The 21283-nt window shown below is 38.8% G+C and overlaps 1 protein-coding gene and 1 pseudogene across 3 annotated transcripts in view; one reads left to right on the forward strand and one right to left on the reverse strand.

The window, feature by feature from the left end:
* The window catches only part of FRMPD4 (FERM and PDZ domain containing 4), a 455926-nt gene that overhangs the window by 41315 nt on the left and 393328 nt on the right, over window positions 1–21283 (forward strand). The gene's annotated exons all lie outside the window — the stretch shown is intronic.
* LOC118608161 lies at window positions 5750–5868 on the reverse strand (annotated as a pseudogene).

Genomic DNA, 21283 nt, shown 5'->3' on the forward strand with positions numbered 1-21283 from the left:
ACAGTATCTTTTTTCCTCCAACTTTTGGGAGAAAAGTATATGTACAGAATCTTTCAATACGTCTTCATATTTTCCCTGAAACCTTTCATTTATATCTCAGAACAGGCCATGCATATCAGAGGGTACAGGGAGCTAGACTGAGGAGTGTTTGGGAGGGCATCTAGCAAACCTGAACGTATCTCACCTGTACAGGCAGATCTTGGTGATATTGTGGATTCGGGTCCAGAGCACCGCAAGAAAGCGAGTTGTAATATTTTTCCTTGTGTGGAGAGTCTTGCCTTTAATTAATCAAAAAAAAAAAAAAATACCACATCTGTGAAGTACAATAAAACCAAGTGCAAGAAAGCTAAGATATGCCTGTAAATGGAAATGCAGCCTAATTTTCTCTCCTCTAATTGTTGAAAGAAGGTATTACGAATGGAAAGGCTGACAGTAATTTAAGTGAGTATGATCTTTGGAGGGACCATTTTACAGTGACCAACGGATAATAAACAAGAAATATATCCAGCTCCTTATGCCTTAATGCACTTGCCCATTGCCTTATTCCTATTGGTCTTCCAGTGTCGCTTTGTTTTCGATGGGCCTTTCCCTACTTCTCCCTCATCCCTTCGGAAATGTTACACGTTGTCCAGCATATCGCATTGTTTTAGTTGTGTCCAAGCCAGTCTTCTCCAAAGAAGTGTGAAGTTCCCTTCCAGCAGAACTGGATTAAATTTACTTTGTTTCCACACCCAAACCAGGAGCTGGTATTTTAAAAAGATAACTAAGAAAAAAAGAGAAGACATAAATTATTAATACCAGAAAACAAAGCTGGCTCAGCACTACAGATGCCATGGACATCGAAAGGATAATTAGAGAAATATTGGGGAAGACTCCATGCTCCCAAATGTGATAACCTCAGTGAAATTCCCTGAAGGACACGATCTGTCACATTTGACACAGGAAGAAATAGAAATCTGAATAGACCTATAAGTATTAGATATTGAATCAATAGTTAATAACCTTCCAGAACAGGAAGCACCGGGTCAAATGGATTCACTGGTGAATTCTACCAAACATTTAAGGAGGAAATACCAGTTTTCTGCAATCTCTTCCAGGAGATAGAAGCAGAAGGTATACCTTCTAGCTCAGTCTTTAGAAGCAGAAGGTATACTTTCTAGCTCAGTCTTTGAGGCCCGCTTTACTCTAATACCAAAACTAGACAGAGAGATTACAAGAAAAGAGAAAGTTACAGACCAATATCTCTCATGAACATAGATGCAAAACTCCTCAGCCAAATATAAGCAAATCGAATCCAACAATTTATAACAAGAATTATACACTATGACCTCTAGTGAGATTTCTCCCAACTGCGTGAGGCTCTTTCAACATTCGAAAATCAATTAATGTAATCTATCACACCAACAGGCTAACAAAGAAAAATCGCATAATCATATCAATAGTCTGAGGAAAAGAATTTAACAAAAAAGCAGTTAACAAACACTCATTCACACGGGAACACTGTATCGCCATCCAATTTTACTGTGAACCGAAACCCTAAAAAAAAATCAAGTGTATTAAAAAATTAAGCCAAAACTCGCTTCTGAATCAACTCTTTCCTTAGAGGAGAGCTTTCCCATCAAGGCATTAGTCTGCTGTGAATTTGGTTTGAATGAGCTGTCTCTTCTCTGCTGGTTGACTCAACTTTATCACGTTTTGAAACACTACCAAAATTTCTGGGCACATTCCTCAAACAGGGGCTCAGAGCACTGCTGTGACTGGCCTCCATGCCATTGCATACCATGTGACATGGACATCCGTGATGATTTAATTAACCTGCCTTTGTTATTTCTGTAGCTGTATAGAGAAAGAGTCCCCAACAGTTTTGAAACTGCCTGCAGCAAGCCATAGAATGGTGGCTGGTAACTTATGAGTCTAAGCAAAGATGGCAGCCGTGTAGATACTGGGGCGAGGTGGAGTAAGGATATTGTGAATTTTACATCATCGCTTATCCTTCACCTTGCCAGTCAAGCATGACAGAAGGATGCACCTCCTTGCCATCTGTTTCCCCTCCCTCTAAAGATGACAGCTTGGGTACTCTGTAGTCAGTGTTTTCAAGTTTAACCAGGTATGTGCCAAATTTTGAGCAGCGATTCTCAAACGTTAGTGTCCGTCAGAATCACCTGGAGGGCTTGTTATAATCATTCCTGGGCCCTGCCTCCGGAGCCTCTGATTCATTAGGTCTATGGGTGGGCCTGGGAAGTTGTGCTTTTAATAAGTTTCCATGTGATGCTGATGCTGCTGGTCTAGGGACCATCCTTTAAGAACTTCTGCTCTAAAAAGTCCACACCAGGGGAAGGACTGAGTGGACGGACGGTGTTAAGGCACTAGAAAGTAGCACATCTGTTTATCAGATTTTTTTTTTTAACGGATAGATAGCTCAGAATATTTTCCCATGAAAGAAAATATAATGAGTGCTCTAGATTGAAAGGGGAGCGTACGCAACTTCCTTTTAAGGCTTTGGCAAAAATGGTATGAAATGAGAACAAAGGCAGTAGACAGTGGAAGGCAATGTCAAATATGAAAATGGGAACTTCCTCTGCCTGGTTTTAAATCAGTTCTTAGGTTTCGCATATACCTGTTTGTCCATCTCAGGACCGACTCTCGGTTTTCTCATTTGTGCTAACTGCCTGGCTTACATACAGCACGCAATAAGCTTCTGAAAGAAATCTATCGACTTTGTATAAAGCTTTGTCATTTTTTGAATATAGCTTGATGGTCTTCTTGAGTTATTGGTAATTGACTCCTATTTTTCCTCCAAAATATGATTAAGCATTCCGTTAATGTCAAAAATATTTAGGTGCTGTATATTTGATTATTGAAACAAACATATATGCCTTTTGGAGGAAATAGGGCTCCAGGTCAGTGTGAAATAACAGGTAAAAGAGTCTTTGCCAGGGGATTTATGCTAATTAGATAATTTAAAAATTGTCTGATTCTTTGGTAAAAGTCTAACAAATCGAGGTAGGAGAGATCTAGTTCTTCTTCTTTTTTTTTTTCCTATGACCTGGCTAGTGGGTGGTGTGTTACAATGTTCTAATGAAAGCAAGTCTCAGTTCAGAGTTTGAATAGACATTAATTAGTGAGCTGGTAAAAAAGAAAGAATGAAAACCAAAGCAAAAAAAGAGCAGGCCTCCTATGTCCTCCTTGTGAAGTTAGAGAGAAGCCACTGTGCCTCACCCGCCTTGACAGTTCTCTTGGAAACAGACATGGTGTCAGGTGCGTAGCTGGACCAGGTAGAGTCCTCTGACAGGTGGGTGCTGGGCGAGGGTGGATTCGCAGAATTCAGAGTATTACTCCCGGGTATACATACAGATGTTGGTTTTGCCCAATTCTTATTATTCTCTCATGCAATATGTCCCGTATTGCTTTCCTAGCTACCACAATTCTGTAACATCACTCATTTCTTCAATGAAAAATGATTCTGACACCCTTTATGCTAATTAACAAATCCTCTAGTGCAGATTTACATAACACATTTGAAGTGCTTGCCTTGACTGCCTCTGAAATGTGGATTCCTGAGCAGGGGCCTTTTTCATACGACCTGATTGTCTTTAGGATGTGGGTTAAAATGAACTTACATAACCAGATGCGTAGCACTGTTTTCTTTCAGTTATAAAAAGAAGCTAGCAGAGGTGAGAAATAAAATTCTACAGGTTAATCACAGAGGCACTTAAAAAAATTGAGGAAAGCTGCCCTGTTATGAAATGTATGTGTTACAGGTGTTAGGGATAGAGGAAGAAATTTGGAAACTTAGTGTTTTGCGAAGTACCGTTACATTAAATTTGGAAGTTTCGTGTATGATTTAGGTTAGTACGTGAGAAAATATTATAAAAGTAATTGTTGCATTTTCGAATTCCATCGTGAAGTCCCAAGATTTTAGATTCTCTAAGGCATAAAGCTAATGAAAGCAAAGGCATACTGAAAATGCCGATGGATTTTTCAGAGGGAATACTGTTTCTTTTCACACTTTTCTATTCCTAGCACAACACTTGGGTAATGCTGATAGCAAGCCCTGCATTTAATTATTGAAAACAATGCCAACATAAACTCAATCCCAATGCTTCCTTTCTTCTTTTATCCAAGATCTGGCTGTAAATGTGATTTTCTTGTATGTGCGCCGAGGGTGACTTTTGTGCACAGAAAAGATTATTTAAAGGAAATTTTTGGAGTAAGTTGATCTCCAGTATAGTCAAGTTACATGCTCAAAATCTTGTTTCTGATTTAAGAGAACTATTTTTTTTTTTAATGCTAGCAACATTCAAAGTCATTTTTATGAGGATAAATTTAAATTTCCTTAAATTTTTAAAACTACACTTTTATATTCCTTTTAACGTCCTTTAATTGTCTAACAAATCCTTCCAAGTATTGAAATCATTCCTATAAAACTATCGTTTTACGCTTAGAGGTACAAGTTTTGTTCTCTTAAATGTCTCAGTCCCATTAATAAATGGTTTTTTTAATTTCAAAATTCAAATCTAAACCAGTGACTCATGTACACATTTTAAAATAGAATTCCAAGCCTACCCTATTAGATATTCCATATACCAAATTCTCTTAAATAATATAAGGTGTTTATAATATCAGGTATAAAGAGATTAACTCTTAATATTGTGGATTGATTTATTCCATCATCTCTATACACGATTCTAAACCTTTATTAGATTAAAAGACATCCAATAGGGAAAAAAATGATTCTCACTGAGGTATGTTGGGGTTCCCATCTCAATTCACCCAGTTTTTAGTTCAGCTAGGGCTGCACGGCGCTGGTCTTTATTCATACTTGTGACATTGATGAGAAATACTGGTCACTGTGAATATTTCTGTTTCTTGACCAGTGGGTCTCAATCTTGAATTTGTGTTAGTGAACCACTGAGAGTCTCATTGAAATGAAGATTTTGATTCTGGAGGTCGGGGTGGGACCTGCATTTCCCACAACCTCCTGGGCGACACCTACCGTCTCTGGTGCATTACCTACCTCACTGGCTGAGTAGTGAGGCCTTGGATTCAAGTGGCATTTTGCATAATTCTTCCATCTACTCATGGATGACTTCCTCCCCCAAGGAGATATTTTACTTCTTTCACTGTGTGATTAGTTTTGCATTTATTTGACTCTCTCGAGATATTCAAATGTCATCCCCATTAGACACTGCAGGTTTCTCCAAGCTTTGTGTCACTGGTCATAAAGTTAAAAGAATTCTTGAAGATTAAAATTACTCTGACTACTTTAAAGGAGAAAAATGATTGTTTTGAAATAAATGCACTGAAATATTTTATCCGGAAAAAAAGAAACTAAATAGGACGGGATAAGGTTACCAGGTGGATAAATTGAACTCTCTTTGAGTTTTAGAAACATAAGGTACAGTATTTTAAAATGTCGATTCTGTATCTAAATGATTTTTTAGATCGTTTCTAGATACTTCGTATTGATTGAAGATGTGACTACAGATGCATGTTTGTTGGGTTTTGATTTGTTTTAACATAATGACTCTCCTCCCCCAATGAGTTCTTACTTGATTGTAAGGATATACAGCTTTTTGGAAATTTTCTGTCAATTACGAGAAAAGCAATGTGTCTCAGAGAGTGAACTTTTTATTTCAACTAGCTAATGCCGGGCCACGTTTCTCACTGACATTTCCTTACTCAATAAAGTAAACAATTTAAATTTTAGGAAAGTGTGTGTGCGTATGTTTCTTTTTTTTTTTTTAAAGGCCTACAGCACCTGGTCTTCCTAGGTGGTCTCCCATCCAAGTACTAACCATGTTCAACCCTGCTTAGCTTCCGAGATCAGACGGGATCGGGCTTGTTCAGGGAGGCATGGGCGTAGACCACGTGTTCCTTTTTGAATGTCTTTTGGAGCAAACGTTGAGCAGTTCAGTTCCCATCATAGGTCTTGGCTGTGTGGTCTTGCAGAAGGCCTGCGTAACACATCTCTGTTACCTGCCTGGCCCTGTAGGCAGTTAAGTTTGCTACTCTACTGGGAATGGGTCCTCCCATATAGTGTTCGTAGGTGTATACTTGCGTACAACCTGCCAGCAATAGGTTTCTGTGTTTAGATTTGCAAGTATTTGGACACAGCAATTCCACTACTAGAAATCTGCACAAAGAATTAACTGGACAGGTTTGCTATTTTATCTAAGGACGTTCTCTGTGGTATTGTTCACCAGAGCAAAATATTAGAAACCACCTAAATATCCATTAGTACGGAACAATCATGCAGTAGGAATACTATGTATTTATTATTAATCAACGTGGAAAAGGGCTCTGATGTATTGTTAAAAGAATAAAGCAGGCCTCAAAGAAGCCATTGTAGCGGCATCCCATTATTGCAAAAAACATAACGCATTAAATTACAATTTTCATAACAAAATAAAATCATGACTCTCATACAGATATAAAATGAGGACATGTTAAAGACTGTGTACTTCATTTTTAGTGAGAGAATTGGTAAGATTTTAGAACAGTTCAAAAGAGATCCAAGTTGCCACCGCATTTATGGGTCAGAAATATTGAAATGAATTTGCAAATGTTTGCAACAGTGGCTTATTGAACAGTGTGCAGGGGAGTCAGTTGTACTCGGCCTTACTGAATTTATTTACCCTCTATAGTCAAGTATTATTTTGCATTGGTATCAGTTATCTGCAATCTACAGGGTTGCAAAATAGTTCAAAGGCAATTAAAGATACAGAGCCACCACACGAGCAGAATTAGATATCTTAGAAAGGGGTGTTCTAACATTTAGAGCCTCAATGCATTATTTTCCCTTAAAACACAGATTTTCTCTATGTGTATAGTAAAGTTAGGAATGAGAACAGAAAAATGATTATTTATCTATGGGTTGTAAGACTGTATGTTATTTGCATTTTTTCTATATTTCTGTATTTTCAAAGTATTTCGAAAAGAGTGTGTAATATTTTATTATAGTCAGAAACAAAACCCTACTTCCCTATTGAAAAGCAATGCTAAATCCTCCTGTAATGTTTTTCATAAATCCTTAAACAACAAAAGCATTGACACTACCTTTAGGATACTGTGATTAGGATAATAGGATGAGAGTGGGGGCCAGAGAACTTGGGGTGGTTGGCAACGTGGGGTGCTTGACAGTGTGGGGTGCTCACCTGCTCTTTCTGGTTGGTCCTCCAATTGATCGCTTTGCTTTGTGTTCAGGCTTAAAATCTTCCCACTTCTAAGAGATGGCGATGAAACCAAGGTGCTTTGGCATGGCAGCGGTGCTTTTAGCTTTAACACTCGATAAATGAAGTGCCAAGAAGTTGCTAATATTTCTGTGCCTTTTTTAGTCGAGTCAGGGAAAAGCCGGTGGGAGAGGGGAGGGGGACAGTGGCTCTGCATGGTGCGTCAGAAGGGAAGATGCTTCCCATTTCTGTGTGTGATGACAGTTATTAACGAATAGATCTTTCCAAGTTTATGCAACCCCCTCGGGTTAATGTGCTTATTTATAGAACTGATTTGAAAATTAAACAGAGCTTTTTCTTTCCCCAATTTTACAGTTGCAAAGAGATAATAAACACGCTCATGGCTTCTATTATTCCATCAGTATTTGCCTAGGTATTGATTATTGCCTAGAGATTTGTTGTCTTTCTCTTCTCCGATTATCCCCCACCCCATGCCATTGTGTTTCTGGCTATAATCCTCATTTCCTTACAGCCTGCCAAACTGCAGTGCCTTTGGGGGGCCAGGTTTGTCTTATAATCCTCCTGACTGATGAGAGATTTGCAGAGGAGTTGGCCTGTACATACAGTATATATCTTACTGACAGTGTATACGTAACATTTGGAATAGCAGAGAAGGTTATATTCATTTCCCATTGTATGACAATGATTAGGACCGCATCAGTGATTAAACGACAGTCTCTTGCTCTTCTGTGGTTTACCTCAGAGCTGTATGTATGTCGATGCCAAAATATTTTTGTCGAATGAATGAACCGAACAATGTTTGTTTATATTAACCCACGTATCACCTTTCTGGAGTTGAGCTGTGTGGGGTTATGCAAGCATCCTGCCGTCAGAAGGAGTACCTTCACTTATCAGAAACCTTGGGAGGGCATGTTTATGTTCAGTTTGGAGGTTTAGTTCCCATGATGATAAATCCAGCATTCCTTAGGGCAAGATCGGCCTTGGGAGAGAGGAAGCCAGGAGGCGAATTTGGTCTCGGGTTCCCGCAATGGGTGAGATAGTGTCCCTTGACACTTGATGTCCCGGTACCTGTGACTGTGACATCGTTTGGAAGTGTAGTGTTTCTCACTCCCCTGGTACACCAGTCTCATAGTTTAAGGCTTTTTCCATGTATTAGTCAAGGTGAGTAATGTAAACAGGAACCACTCTAGGTACAGTGAGCAGGAAGGGATTGAATATAGAGAATTGTCTGCTCACACGCTGTTAGCTGAATGAGGCAGTGAAGGTCGAGGAAACCTTGCTAATATGAAGAACTTAGGAAGTGTTGGGTCGACAAGAAGCCAATATCCAACATCAACGGTCTTCAACACTTAATGGGGTGATTCTCAGGAAGCCACTTGGAAGATCCCAGCAACATTCTGCATATATTATCCTTTGATATGCACACATCTGACTCTTACTGCTGCTGGTAGATAATGTCTTCCCTCTCTTCCCCTACCAGGGCCCTGTGAGAATGGCTTATGCTGGCAGAGTGTAAAGGAAAGCCTTGCTCCTAAAGAATGCTGGGAAATGTAGTTTCCAGGCTTTCAGCCTCAGTGACATTAGAGAGAATGTTAAAGGGCAAGGGCAGAACTAAATACAGATGACACCCTGCTTACTCATCTTAGTTTCTTTCCCTCAAGACAAGAACGAGTGCTTGCTTTTCTGAAAGAGTCTGATAATCTCTTCATTTCAACTAAAATATGAAAGATCAATACATAATACCTTAAAATGTTTTTTTCCCCCGGAACCGTTTGTATTTTCACGCAATCAAAGATTTAATTCAAAGACGAGAATGCATTTATTTGACACTTAATTGAAACGGGGACTCGCAACAGTGTTTTCTCGTGGGTCCTCAGAGATACGAAGAAATTTTAGGTGGAAATCTTTGCTCTTGAGGATTTTAATCTTGTTTGGATTTCTCTTTGTGCATGTGATGACATTTGGTTTCGTTGACCTTCTTTTGGTTTATTACAGATACATAAGTGAGAGGCAGATTCATTTTCGTTGACGTATTTTCAATTGTCTATTACTAGTGGTTTTTTAATGCGACTGTTTTACTCCCCCTGTCCTGTCATCTCCCCAGGGAAAGTTGTGCAATGTCTGGAGACATTTTTGGTCTTCAAAACTGGAGTGATGGGGATGCTACTAGCTAGCATCAAGTGCGGTGAGGTCAGGGATGCTGCTCAACCTTCTACAGTGCACTGTACAGCCCCACGATAAGGAGTTACACAGCCCCAAATGTCATTAGTGTCACAGCTGAGAGATCCTACTCTGTAGGTGATTGGAGGGAAAAGGCGAGGTAGATCTTTGTTATTATGACCCTTTTCTAAGCTGAGGCAATCTTTAATGCTGTTGCCACGTGTGTCGTTCAACTTGCCCTTGCCTTAACTCTTTCCTTGTCCTCTGATGTCCGTCCTCTGCCAAAAGGCGTGGCCTGTGTTTTTCCCCTGGCCTCCTAGTTGAGAGCCAAGGTAGGAGCAATCCATCTTCTCCCTTTTAACCGCTCTTTGATTTTGTCCCGTTCTGAGATCCCCTGTCTTTCTCAACCTTCTTTCTCCCACAGTCTGCAAACAGCCCATCTGTTAATTTACTCCAGTCCTCCGAAGGGTCTCATCGCATGTCTAGAAGGACTGTCCTCTTCCTTTAATCACTTTCCCCAAATTTCACCCTACTCAATTCCATCATCCTCTTCCTTGCTCCCCATGCCCAGGACACTTATCCTGAATTTGCCCAGGTTATACATCACCTCATTTGTGAATTGGGCTGATCGTATTTGTTTGTTGATTTGCTCGTGCCAGAGAAATCATAAGAACTGTAAATTCTCAGAGGGTAAAAATGAGGGTCCCGTGGTACACTTCAACCAAACGGGACATAAAATCAGGCAAATGGGATGCTAAGGAAAAGCATTTTGAGGATGGAGGTATGATAAGTCAGGCTGGAAGGAACTGCGGAAACCCACGAAGCCTGTTCCCAGTCCAGCCGGGCAGACTAATAATCATCAAAGATAAATGAGGATCTACCCAATGTTCAAGGGTTGCCAGAGAGGAAAATTTCACAACCTGTTCCAGCTGTTGACTATCCAGTTATGAAACACTTTCCGCTAACCTAAGTCTCCCTCTTAAGGAATCAACATTGTGCAAAAATATATAGTAATAAATTTAGAAATATGAGTTAAGACTTTCTTTATACATAAGAAATTTATATACTACAATTTCCCTTCAAGTTAAGAGGATTTTTATTTTTATCTGAAGAAATTGCTAAGCTACGGCTTTTGGCAAAGGGATTGGAATTGAGGATAAAGAAGTAGCTTGAAAAGACGATGGACTGTATGAGGTAAGAAAAATTGTTTAATTCTGTCTGTATGTGCTCAGGGTATTTCTTCACAGCTGACTTAGAATGCTGCAAGTTCTTTTAAGATGACTGCTGTCGGGGAGTTTATTTCTTTAATGGCATCGTCTCTCCTCCTGTATTAAAATGGTGCATTGTATTGTTTCCTTTCCTTCATAACTTCCTATAGGGCAGCTGTTAAATTATGTGGCTTCTCAGGGCCATTCTGTCTACCTCAGCATTACCCCTTTCATCGCAGAAATGAATTTTCAAGATTTGTGCAATTTATTCAGCAAACAAGGATCGAGCTTCTCTTGTGTGCTCAGGCACCATGTGGGCTAATTATAGATTCAGAGAAGATGCTGTCTTGACCTGCGAGGGGCTTTAGAGGCTAGCAGGGAATGTAGACATGTAAATAAAGCCTTTTGGAAAGGCCCGTGGCTCCCACTGTAGCAGTATATGTAAGATACAATGGGAAACATTTGGTACATAACTTTTTATTAGGTATACTTTTTTCATTCTTTAAGAACATGTGACTTCGAACCAAGATAAACCAGGTGACAAATCTGGTCTCTATCACTGTGTTTTTTTTCTGAGCCTGAGAATCTCTCCTTGCACATGGAAAGCAGTCATATCTGCCTTGAAGATCACTGTGGAGATTAAGTCAAAGGGCCATTTACTGGATAGGTACTTAATAAATGTTGTTTCTTTCTCTTCTCTCTTTGCCGATTCAAGGATAGTATAAAGGTCTTTTATTCTTTTTTGTCGAGGGTGGGAGGGACGTCTCCTCCCAGTGTTGAAATTACTTTCTTGCATATACAGACTGTCCCAAGTCACGAGGCTGAGACATCCCTGTCATAGAATCCGAAGGTGACACAGACCTACTTTTCCACCTTTCCTCACAGCTATCCACAGGGCATGTGGCCAATCAGACGCAACGCTTGTCCATGAATTAACAGCTCATGGTTTCGAGCCGCAGGGGCCACACAGAATCCTTTCTGATGACAAGTTCCATGGACAGTAGCCACTGTATCTGGCTGTTAGAAGTTGCGGTTGCTGCGTTTCTAGCAGTGGTAGCTCAAGTCCTCAGTAGTGAGATCTACTGAGCAAAAGTTTGGTGTCTGTCCCCAAGTCGCAGCAGCAGTGATATCTTTAGTGTCCTGATCTGTGATGTGAATTTTCATGTTGGGCCTGGGGACATCGCCTCTAACCCTGCTTCTGACTGTTAATCTCAAAACCAAAGGCCTTTTGAAATGAGAGACAATCAGCATTTATTTGAGATCAAATTATAGCTATGCTGGATGCACATATTCAAGTTGAAGACGGAATAGGAAATACCGTTCGCGTTAGGAGGCAGAGTCATTGGGCATTTTTGAGTTAGGGAAGGGGAGCAATGGCATGAATAGAAGGAAGGCATTTCTGTTGGTACAGAGAATATTACATAGTGAATGTTAATTCTGAACAGTGTTTGAAAATATTCAATCTGGTTGTCATCAGTCCAGTAGTCATAACAACTGCTTTCTCGTTATCTTTCCGTAAGTCGTTTGGGGCACAGTGTTGTTTAGGCCCCGTCCAAAGGTCATTTTCCCTTTTTTAACACTCCAGAGGTTTGAGGCTTGAGATACGCATGGCGATCCCTCTTCTGTGGCCGCTCGGGCTCCATTTTGAACGTGGCTCTATTATTTTTTGACATGAAGTTCGTGAACAGCCTTCGTGAACGACCATTTCCTTTCATTGATTCCTTCTGAGCTTGTATTACCCATATTGTTTCTACTGCTCACAATTTGAACTTTTGACGGATAAAAAAAAAATTGTTAAAATATTACAATGAAGTTTTTGATTATGCTACAGAGATATCTCATATGCTGCCCAGGAGAGACAATTCACTTCTTCGTTAAGGAGACCCTTATAATGGTCACTTTTCAATTAGTTTGCATTTCTTTTTGTTTTTAAACCTTTCCACATCTTTCTTTGTTGTTGCATGCCATTTCCTATTAGAAAAATAAGAGTGTCCCCGACTTTCCATTCGTTCGATTCTAGATCTACATGACAGAGAGCTATAGCTTGTAGAATTGCCAAAACCCATAGTGCCATATGCAGAAAGAAAACAATTCTGACTTTCTGTTTTTGGCATTTAAAAAAACGCCTTACTAGTCTCTGTTAATATTCTGTTTTAAAACCTGACTATTTAGCCTCGAGGCTCTTTGCTATAGATAGAAATTTATCAATATTTTAACCAAGACTGTGAAATAGAAAAAGGGAGTACCTCTTTAATTGAACAAACAAAAAAGTCAACAGGAACCAAGTGAAAACAAATCTCCCACGTTCTGGTTCCAGCATCAGTGGTATGGCTTTCATTGTACTAACCGTCTTTGAAGTAAACATCTTGCTGATAACAATTATACACTCAGAATTATAAACTGTTAAAACGATTGTTTGAAAGCTGTTTGCAGAACAGCAAAAGCAAGCAGGATCCGCAGGAGATGGGAGCCATGAAAAGGGAAGGGCACATCAGGCGAGATCCACATGGCACCCGGGGACAGAACGCAAGCAGCAGGTGGCATTCTTAGCACGTGGAGGAGAGTCAGAGGTTAGAGTTCGAGGCTTCCAAAACACCTGGAAATTGAGAGGGGGGAATTCTGGAAATGGGGGATTCCAAAATCTACATGCATACCTCTGGTGGGCTCGTAAACTGTGCGTCCAAGGTGTGACTCCAGGGAACACATCAGAGAGAGAGCATTAGTTTCGAAGTTAAGGACGTTAGGACAGATTTTAGCAGCTGCCGGGTGATGGCATCACAGATTGGAGTGCAAATCCTGCCAAGTGACAGGAGTTTGGTAAACACTTCAAGGTGTTCATTGGAGCCCCGGAATGGCCATGCTTTAGGAGTAGAGTCTGTGTCCCGGGATGGAGAATTATGCCCTTGAAATACGGACAAAAGATAAATAGAACGAATCTAAATCAAGCCTTCACAGAATTAAAGTGATCCTCTGATAATATATCTGCTTGCTACTACAAAAATCAACATTTTTCAGAAGAAGATAACAGAATATATATCATATACAACATATCATCTGTAATGTCCAGTATATAATTACAGATCGCTAGACATGTAAAGGGAAGTAAAATGTAACCCATAATCAAGAAAGAATATAATCAAGAGCTGAAGATCCATATGTCAGCCAGATGTTGGAATTTTCTGACAAAGACTTTAAAGTAATTACTATAATGTGTTTCAAATTTGTGGGGGAAGAAGGCTGCAATGATAAAATGAGGAATTTCAGGAGAGTGAAAGTAACTGAAAATTAAGAAATTCTAGAACAGAAAAATCAAAATTGTATCTTTGGTAGCCTATTCATTTTGGTATCCCTTCCAATTCCTTTATGCCGAATAGAATTGTTTTTTTGCATAGCTGATTATTAGTAATTTTAATATCTAAATCTCTTTAAATCTATACATTTGCATTTCTTCCTTTAAATCATATAAAAATCAGATAATAGCTTCCTATATTGTAATAAAAGATTACAGGAAATTAGTGTGTCCAAGTAAGTTTTGAATACCGTTGAACAAATTAATAATACCACTCTATTTAAATGAATAAAATTATCTATTACATTCATTTCCTATACTTAAATGTAAAGATTAAAACTATGGAAAAATTCTATTTGGGAAATCTTTGGATAAATTATGAAATAACTGGAAGAAACTACAACAGTGATTTTGAGTCATTCTGGTAGTTTGGTTTTATCTATTTAGAATCAGGTAACTGAAATAATTCGGGCTTCAATAAGTTGTTTAATTTATAGATTTCAGTTACTGGATGTAAAAACTATGTGCGAGATTAAGGATCACGAAAGCTAACATAATTAACCCCTAATGGACTTCTGACTTTTTAAATTGGAGTAGTTGCTAAAGTATTTCGTCTTAGCACTTGTGAGTCAATTCACTATATCTTGAATTAACAAATAAATTAAGTATTTTCAATCGTAAAATGTTGTCTTAAATACCTATATAGTGCAGGAAGTTTTAATCTGCAGTTCATAAAACTAAGAGCACACATCTCATGTATTTTTATTTTACAGAGTAATATATTAAAAAGTATAGTTTTTTGAAATTAACTCAAATTTTTTTGCCACTTTTCATGTCGGAGTTCTGAAAGAAGAGACCAAAACTCGAAACCATGTACTAACTTCACTTCATAGAAGTAATAACTTTGCAGAACCAAAAATTAATATGGGAAACTATAATAATAAGAGAAACTGCGGTCCTCTGTCCGTAAACATGCAGTCTAGACATTGTACAGTCACATTGATGTATTCACCACATATTCTCATTTTCACCAAACCCAAGTCTTCACATTACCACGTGACTGTCCTTTCTGTAGTGTGATGGATGAGCGTGGTGGGCGGGAGTGGGTGAGTATGTGAATCCCTTGAATGTGTTTGCAAAATTTTATCAATCTGTAACTTTGGTGGTTTTGTGGGAAGAGGGTTCCTCTCTCATTCAGTTATCAGCTGTGCTCTTGATTCCAAAAAGGATAAGAATCCCAATTAATTGTTTTCTTCAGTTACTGAGAATTGTGACACTTTTCCTTTTCCTCATTCTTCTTACTTAATAATTGACATTTTTAAAGAGACATGCTCTGTTTATTTCTGAGACTTACTTGGCTTATAAGAAGTGAGATGAATCTGTTCAGTATCCTATGTTACTATTATAAAATATGAAAGCCGCCACCATGTTTTCATAGGTTCTACTTAAGTAACGATGGCTTGACTTTTTTTCTGTGGTAGTGCCTTCAGGAATAATTATTAACATGTGATTTTGAGTGTGTCATGTATTTAAGTCCCACTTCATTCATGGAAAAAATGGAAAACTCTTCCTAAATATATTCACCAAACCAAAAGACAAAATGTGAAGTAAATGAACAAGAAATACAGATCAAAAAGAAAGATAAGAAGCCAAGTGTTAATATATAAAGTGTGTACTTCAGCTTTGCTAGACACACAGTTCAAAACTGGACCAATCTTCTAGGAGTCAGGGCGACTTCTAGGCGTCAGTGGAAATTAGTTGAGTTACAGTGGGGAAAAAAGGCAGGTCAACCAAAACTAGCTCGAACCACCAAAAGCTGACTTGACTGAGCACAAGCCAGCTTGGGCTAGGGGAAGCCACTGTGAACAGGGTAGAAGTGCCATGAGTCATGCATTCTTCCCATGACGGTAGAGTGCGTGCCCGTGGAGAACCCCTGGTACGGAGAGCAGAGCAACGCCGTACCTTCTCAGCAGCTGCAGGAGTCTGTCCCGCTACCTGTCCCCTGCCACTTCCCTCCACTGTGCTATTAGTGCTGTCTGCCTCCCTCATTTCCATTCTTCTTCTGTAAATACTTCGTGAACGCTTCCTTAACGCCGGGTTCTCTGCTGGGCGCTGGGGATATACCATAGTGACCAAGCTGACAGTGTTCTCGAGAAGTCAGCAGTGACAGGCAGTGTGAAAATGATCTCTTAAGGGGAGTCAAAGGATACCGTGGGCACCTGCCTTTTTGCTCTCATGAGTTTCTTTGTAAATTATTGAAATATTTGGCAAAGAGGAATGCACATATTTGAGAGACTTCAGGTTTGCACTGACTGGTACTGCCGGAGCCTGAAATCACCTCCAATTTAAATATGTACGAAGAATCTGTGGAGTAGGCATTTGTAAGGAAGGCTTTCTGAAAGGGTAGACATGGATGTTCTCGTTTTTCCTAAAAGACAAGGGGGTGTAGCTTCCTAATACACATTTACAAAGAGCTTGGCGGGGCTCCCGGTGGGCATGGTCTGAAGTTCTGGAGACTGTCTATGCAGGCAGTCTCCGTGTGTCACTGTTAGAACCTTAGAACCTTCCCCCCGCCCCCTCTCACACACACACCCCAACACGCACTCGCTCAAACAAGGGGGAAATAAAACCAGACAACCTGCAGTTGAATTTAAATGTATGAGAGAAGGTGACAGCCTAGACATCCACCGGATTTTTTTAAAGAGACAACGTTCAATGGTAAGTCGTATTTTAAAATATCAACCACTGAAATGTTAAACTTTCAGAAATATGAAGATTTTAAAATGTCAAAACTAGGCATTTAAAGAAATTCCGCAGATCCGATTTCAAAGTGACAAAATTAAATTGACTATTTCTCCGAAAGGTACTTTTGTTAAAATAAAACAGCGTTTGATTTCAGTGGGTTATTGTCTCCTTGCTCTGGCATTTATTTTACCTTCCCTGCAAGGGCCTAGGAGAGAACAGCTCCATGGAATAAGCCAGAATGGGAGTGGCTGACATTTTTTTAGTTCACAGCAAAAGGATTGACCCCACCAAGGCAATAGTTAGTAGTACTGCTTGCTTGATCCTCTGGCTAGTCCCAAATTTTCTCTGATAAGCATCTCCATGAAGTGCTCTGACAAGAAATGGTCGAACATCCAATTGGGCAAACCTTTGCGCATCTTCTCTGGACGGAGTGTTTCTTCTTTGACCTTCCGTGCGAGTTGCCAGCGCCTCCCCTCCGTTTTGTTCAAGTTGGCTTCCAAATCTGTGCACCAGCCCATGATCTCTTTGATGTCAGAGGGAGGCTTTGGCATAAGGAAAGGGATTATTAACAGTAACTTCGCTTTTAACTTCATATTTAGTTTATTAAAATTTCACTGGCAAAAATCCATGGGGTTTTTTTTGTGTGTGTTTGACGGTCAGCGAATAAATCTTATTCAATTTTTAAATCTAGTAGAACAAAGACAACCACCTGCACCTTTTCTTTGTCTAATATTTAATGAATCCATGTCAAACAAATGATACTTATTTCAATAATCCAATCTATTTTTGAAGATAATTAAATTCTCTCAAATATTTTACACTGCAATTATGTATTTAATATATTATATTTTTCTTTGAAGTGTTTCTAGTTGACTGACAGGAGAACTCGATGTGCAAACAATCAAAAGCTTTCCAATCATTTAAAAATACTCTTATAAATATGATAAACGCAACTTACAAAGCAAACAAGCTCTGTGAAATGTTCTAATTCTATTTGGAAAGATGGTCAATTTTCTTATTGCATTCAGCTTAAAATGGCAAGACTAATATGTTAGAATTTCTTGAATTACTTATATCACAAACATAGATGGTTCCTAAAATTTACTAAAAGATGCTATGCTAATTCTATGAGCTTGTATGATTTCAGTTGTGTACTTAATTTTAAATATTCTCGATGTTGAAAAGACGATTATCGTTGAGACAGAAACTTGCCTATCCAAACCTATATTCATTCTTTCCTTTCTCTATCACAGTCATTGTCACCTTTTTCTGTAAAAGGCCAAATAGTAAATATTTTAGTCCATGTGGGCCACATAGGGTCTCCGTCACATATTTGCTTAAAAAAAAAAAACACTTAAAAATGTAAAAACCATTTTTAACCCTCATGTCAATTAAAAAAAAAAAAATCAGTCAGTGGGATGAACTTCATCTGTGTCTTATAGTGTGATGACCTGTGTCTTCTAATTTAAAAATCCTTTCATTTTCCTTTTTTTTTTTTTTTTTAAAGTGGAGCACAGCTCCTACAAGTCCAGATTCCTTGTAGCTAGGGGACCGTAAGACTGATTTCGTCCCCTTTCCCTTGGAATGGATTGCAGACCTAGCGGTGCATAGTCTTGAACCTGTTGTCAAGGACAGCAGTGGGGACATGGCAGGCTACCAAGACAGAAGGAGGCTGAAGTCCGCAGCTCTACGGGACTCCGCAACTCTCAGCTAAAGGGACCAGTGTTGACATACCAGGCTAGACTTTTATGTGAAAGAATTCTTGATTGAGTTGCTGTAACCTGAAGGCAAATCTACTTCTTAACTAATTCACTTTCTAAGGGGACAGATTTCATAACCCAGGGGATCTCAGGTTAGTGACTCAAAAATTCATAACTACCTTACAGTTGTCATTAAAACGAACTGATTCTTTAGTAATTGCTAATTGCTTTTATCTTGTCCTCATTGTCATGCTAAATCCTTGCACCTGTCACCCAGGTCTACAGAAATTCTACTGCCATCCCATTAAATTTTTTAATTCTCTTCATAGTTTGTTATAAAGCCCAACGATGTTATTTTGTTGCCTCGTCTTGTGCGTTTGATCGTTTGGCTGGTGTCCCCTAAGAAGGCAGGGCTGTTTGTGTGTGAGGACTCGAGGACAGTTGACCCCCTGTTGGAAATTGTGACCTGAGGCATGAAGGACATTGGATCTCTACTCCAAAGGCTTAGTTAGGATCAGACCTCCCTCACTCCCTTCTTCCTGAGACCCAGTGCCTGACCGGAATCACCATGGTGACAGCTGCATTTCTTCCTGGTTCCTGTGTCTCAAAGCCTCAGTTTTGATAACGTGCTCTGACTCCTTAGGTTGTAGAGCTCTGGCTTATGTTTGCCAGTCTCCTTCCCAAACGGAATCTGTCCCCGAGTCTTAATTCCAGGGTATGGCCCCCTTTAGAATGAAGTAACTTAATGAAAGTTAATTCTCTTATCCCCAGTGCTTTTGAAAACTGAAATAAAGCTGTAACTTTCGGTGACACTTCTCGTGGCTGTCCTTAAAAATAAAATTATACAATGTAATTGCATTTTGCTGGAATTAATTGGCCTCTTAAAATTTGATGGATGGGTGGAAAGCATTTAGAATTTATGGAAAATAGTTGTCACGAAGAAGCTGGGACTTATTTTCCACAAAAGAGGCACTGACCTCCTGAGAGATCTTTACTTGAGCGGCTCGATTTTTGCTGTAACTGCTCAATGACGGATGGGGATACAATGATTGTTGTCTGAGAGATGTTTTTGAGTTGAGGGTTTTGTTGGATGAGTATTGACCTACTACTGAATGAATACCTTGAAAAATGCTTTGCATCTCGATTTGAAGAGTGTGGACTTTCCATATTTAGAGAACCTTTCCTGTGTTCCCTTTTACCTGTAACCTTAGGGTGCTTTACTTTCTCTGTGTAAAATGAGAAAGGATAAAAGTACATGGCTTAACCAAATTCTACTAAGGTGACTTCTTGTATTATTTATGAAACTGGAAATGGCTTAAGTGTTCGTCCTCAGTTATCTGTTTCATATATTATCCTTAAAACCTCTGTCTTCTTCAGGGATATATTGAAGACTGCATCTCTCTTGGTACATTTATTTGACTTATACTTAAGCCACATCTTTTTAAAAGTTTGTCAAAAGTGGAGTCAGAAATATTTATTGAGAATCTGTAGCTATTTTGTTTTGGAATATTGACATTTAAGGGACCATTATAACATTGAAATTTTCCTATGTTGTCATGGTATATTACCTTAATGATTTATTAAGTTCTTTATCATCAAGTTAGAAGTTAATTAAAAATGAAAGCTCTTTACCAGTATGAATGGTTGACGTTTTTCTACATATATGTGCTTTTTCTTGGCAGCTGGCATTTTTGAAGTAGCTCACTCTGTTATTGGCCTTTAAAAATACCAAATGAATTTGTCTGAGAGGTACGAGCTTATTAATGCAGTAGGATACTCTCTTACTATTGAGTAAATATAATAATTTTCTTTTAAAATCTTGTGTCACTTAGTTGTACAATATCTTGAGTTCCAGATTAGGGATAGGTTGGAGAACTTAGTTCCCAAACTTGATTTATGCATATTTATTTTAGTTATGATTTATACCCTATTGTAGATCAGCCAACTACTTACCAAATGAAAAGATATGATATAAAATTTACTGTTTGTTTTCAAAAAATACACGTGAAGAGTCAAAAGAGACCTCAGAGCAAAGAGTAATTTTTTGGAAGGAAAGAAAAAAGGGCTCCATAACACCAATGTCATGGAAGTCTTTTGCCAACTTTTAAGTAGAACATGTCATACTAGATATCCCTCCAACAAAGCCTGATGTTTCTTAATAACCGATTGCATCTTTCGAGGTGGCAATGGAAATCTCTTGGAGTAATGAGAAGTTGGAATAGTAAGCACCCTTTCAAAAAGTCTTTTTCTAAAAGCAACCTTAATTTTGTGAGAAAATGCTAAAGACATCATGTTTAAGTAAAAGAAATATTGATAAATATATAGATCTGGCATAATTTTGTTATAAATATAATTTCTATTTCTCATTCTTTTATGTATAGTAATTATTAAATGTAATAAAATAAAAAATGTTATTTAATATGTAATTGTACATAAATTAGAAGTTGCAGATAAAATATTTTCCTTGGTGTGTGTGTGTGTGTGTGTGTGTACGTGTGTACACACACAATCAGTAGAGAAATAGTGCATCACTGTTAAGTCAAACAGAAGATTGTGAGAGTCAAACTTTTTTGACCTGCAAAAAATGACGCTTTATATGGAAAAGCGTTGGTCTTTCTGGGTATTGAGGCTGCAAGAGAATTTTCTCAACATAGTCACGATCCCTTTATTTTGTGATGCGAAGGTTTTATAAGGTGCATTTCTCATCAGGAAGAGATCTCCGAGAAAGTTGTTAAGTCGAACCTAAAGGCAGCGCCTCCTTTTCTCCCTTTCTGATTCCGCCACCTTCCCATGCTGCTTTGCCGTGTTAATGTCTTTCTAGGCAGCAGTGCTAATGGTCTCCCCAAACATAGCCTGGCTCCTTTCTCTTCTCCACTTGCCCCTTGTCTAGCTTACCGTGGAGTCCCTTTTTCTGCTTTATTTCTCATATTTGTGTCCTCTGTTTTTGTGGTCGCTCCCATAATTAACCACAATAAAAATAGTAGCAGT

Source organism: Rousettus aegyptiacus, unplaced genomic scaffold, assembly GCF_014176215.1.
Source record: "Rousettus aegyptiacus isolate mRouAeg1 unplaced genomic scaffold, mRouAeg1.p scaffold_m13_p_9, whole genome shotgun sequence".
NCBI classification, from domain to species: Eukaryota; Metazoa; Chordata; class Mammalia; order Chiroptera; family Pteropodidae; genus Rousettus; species Rousettus aegyptiacus.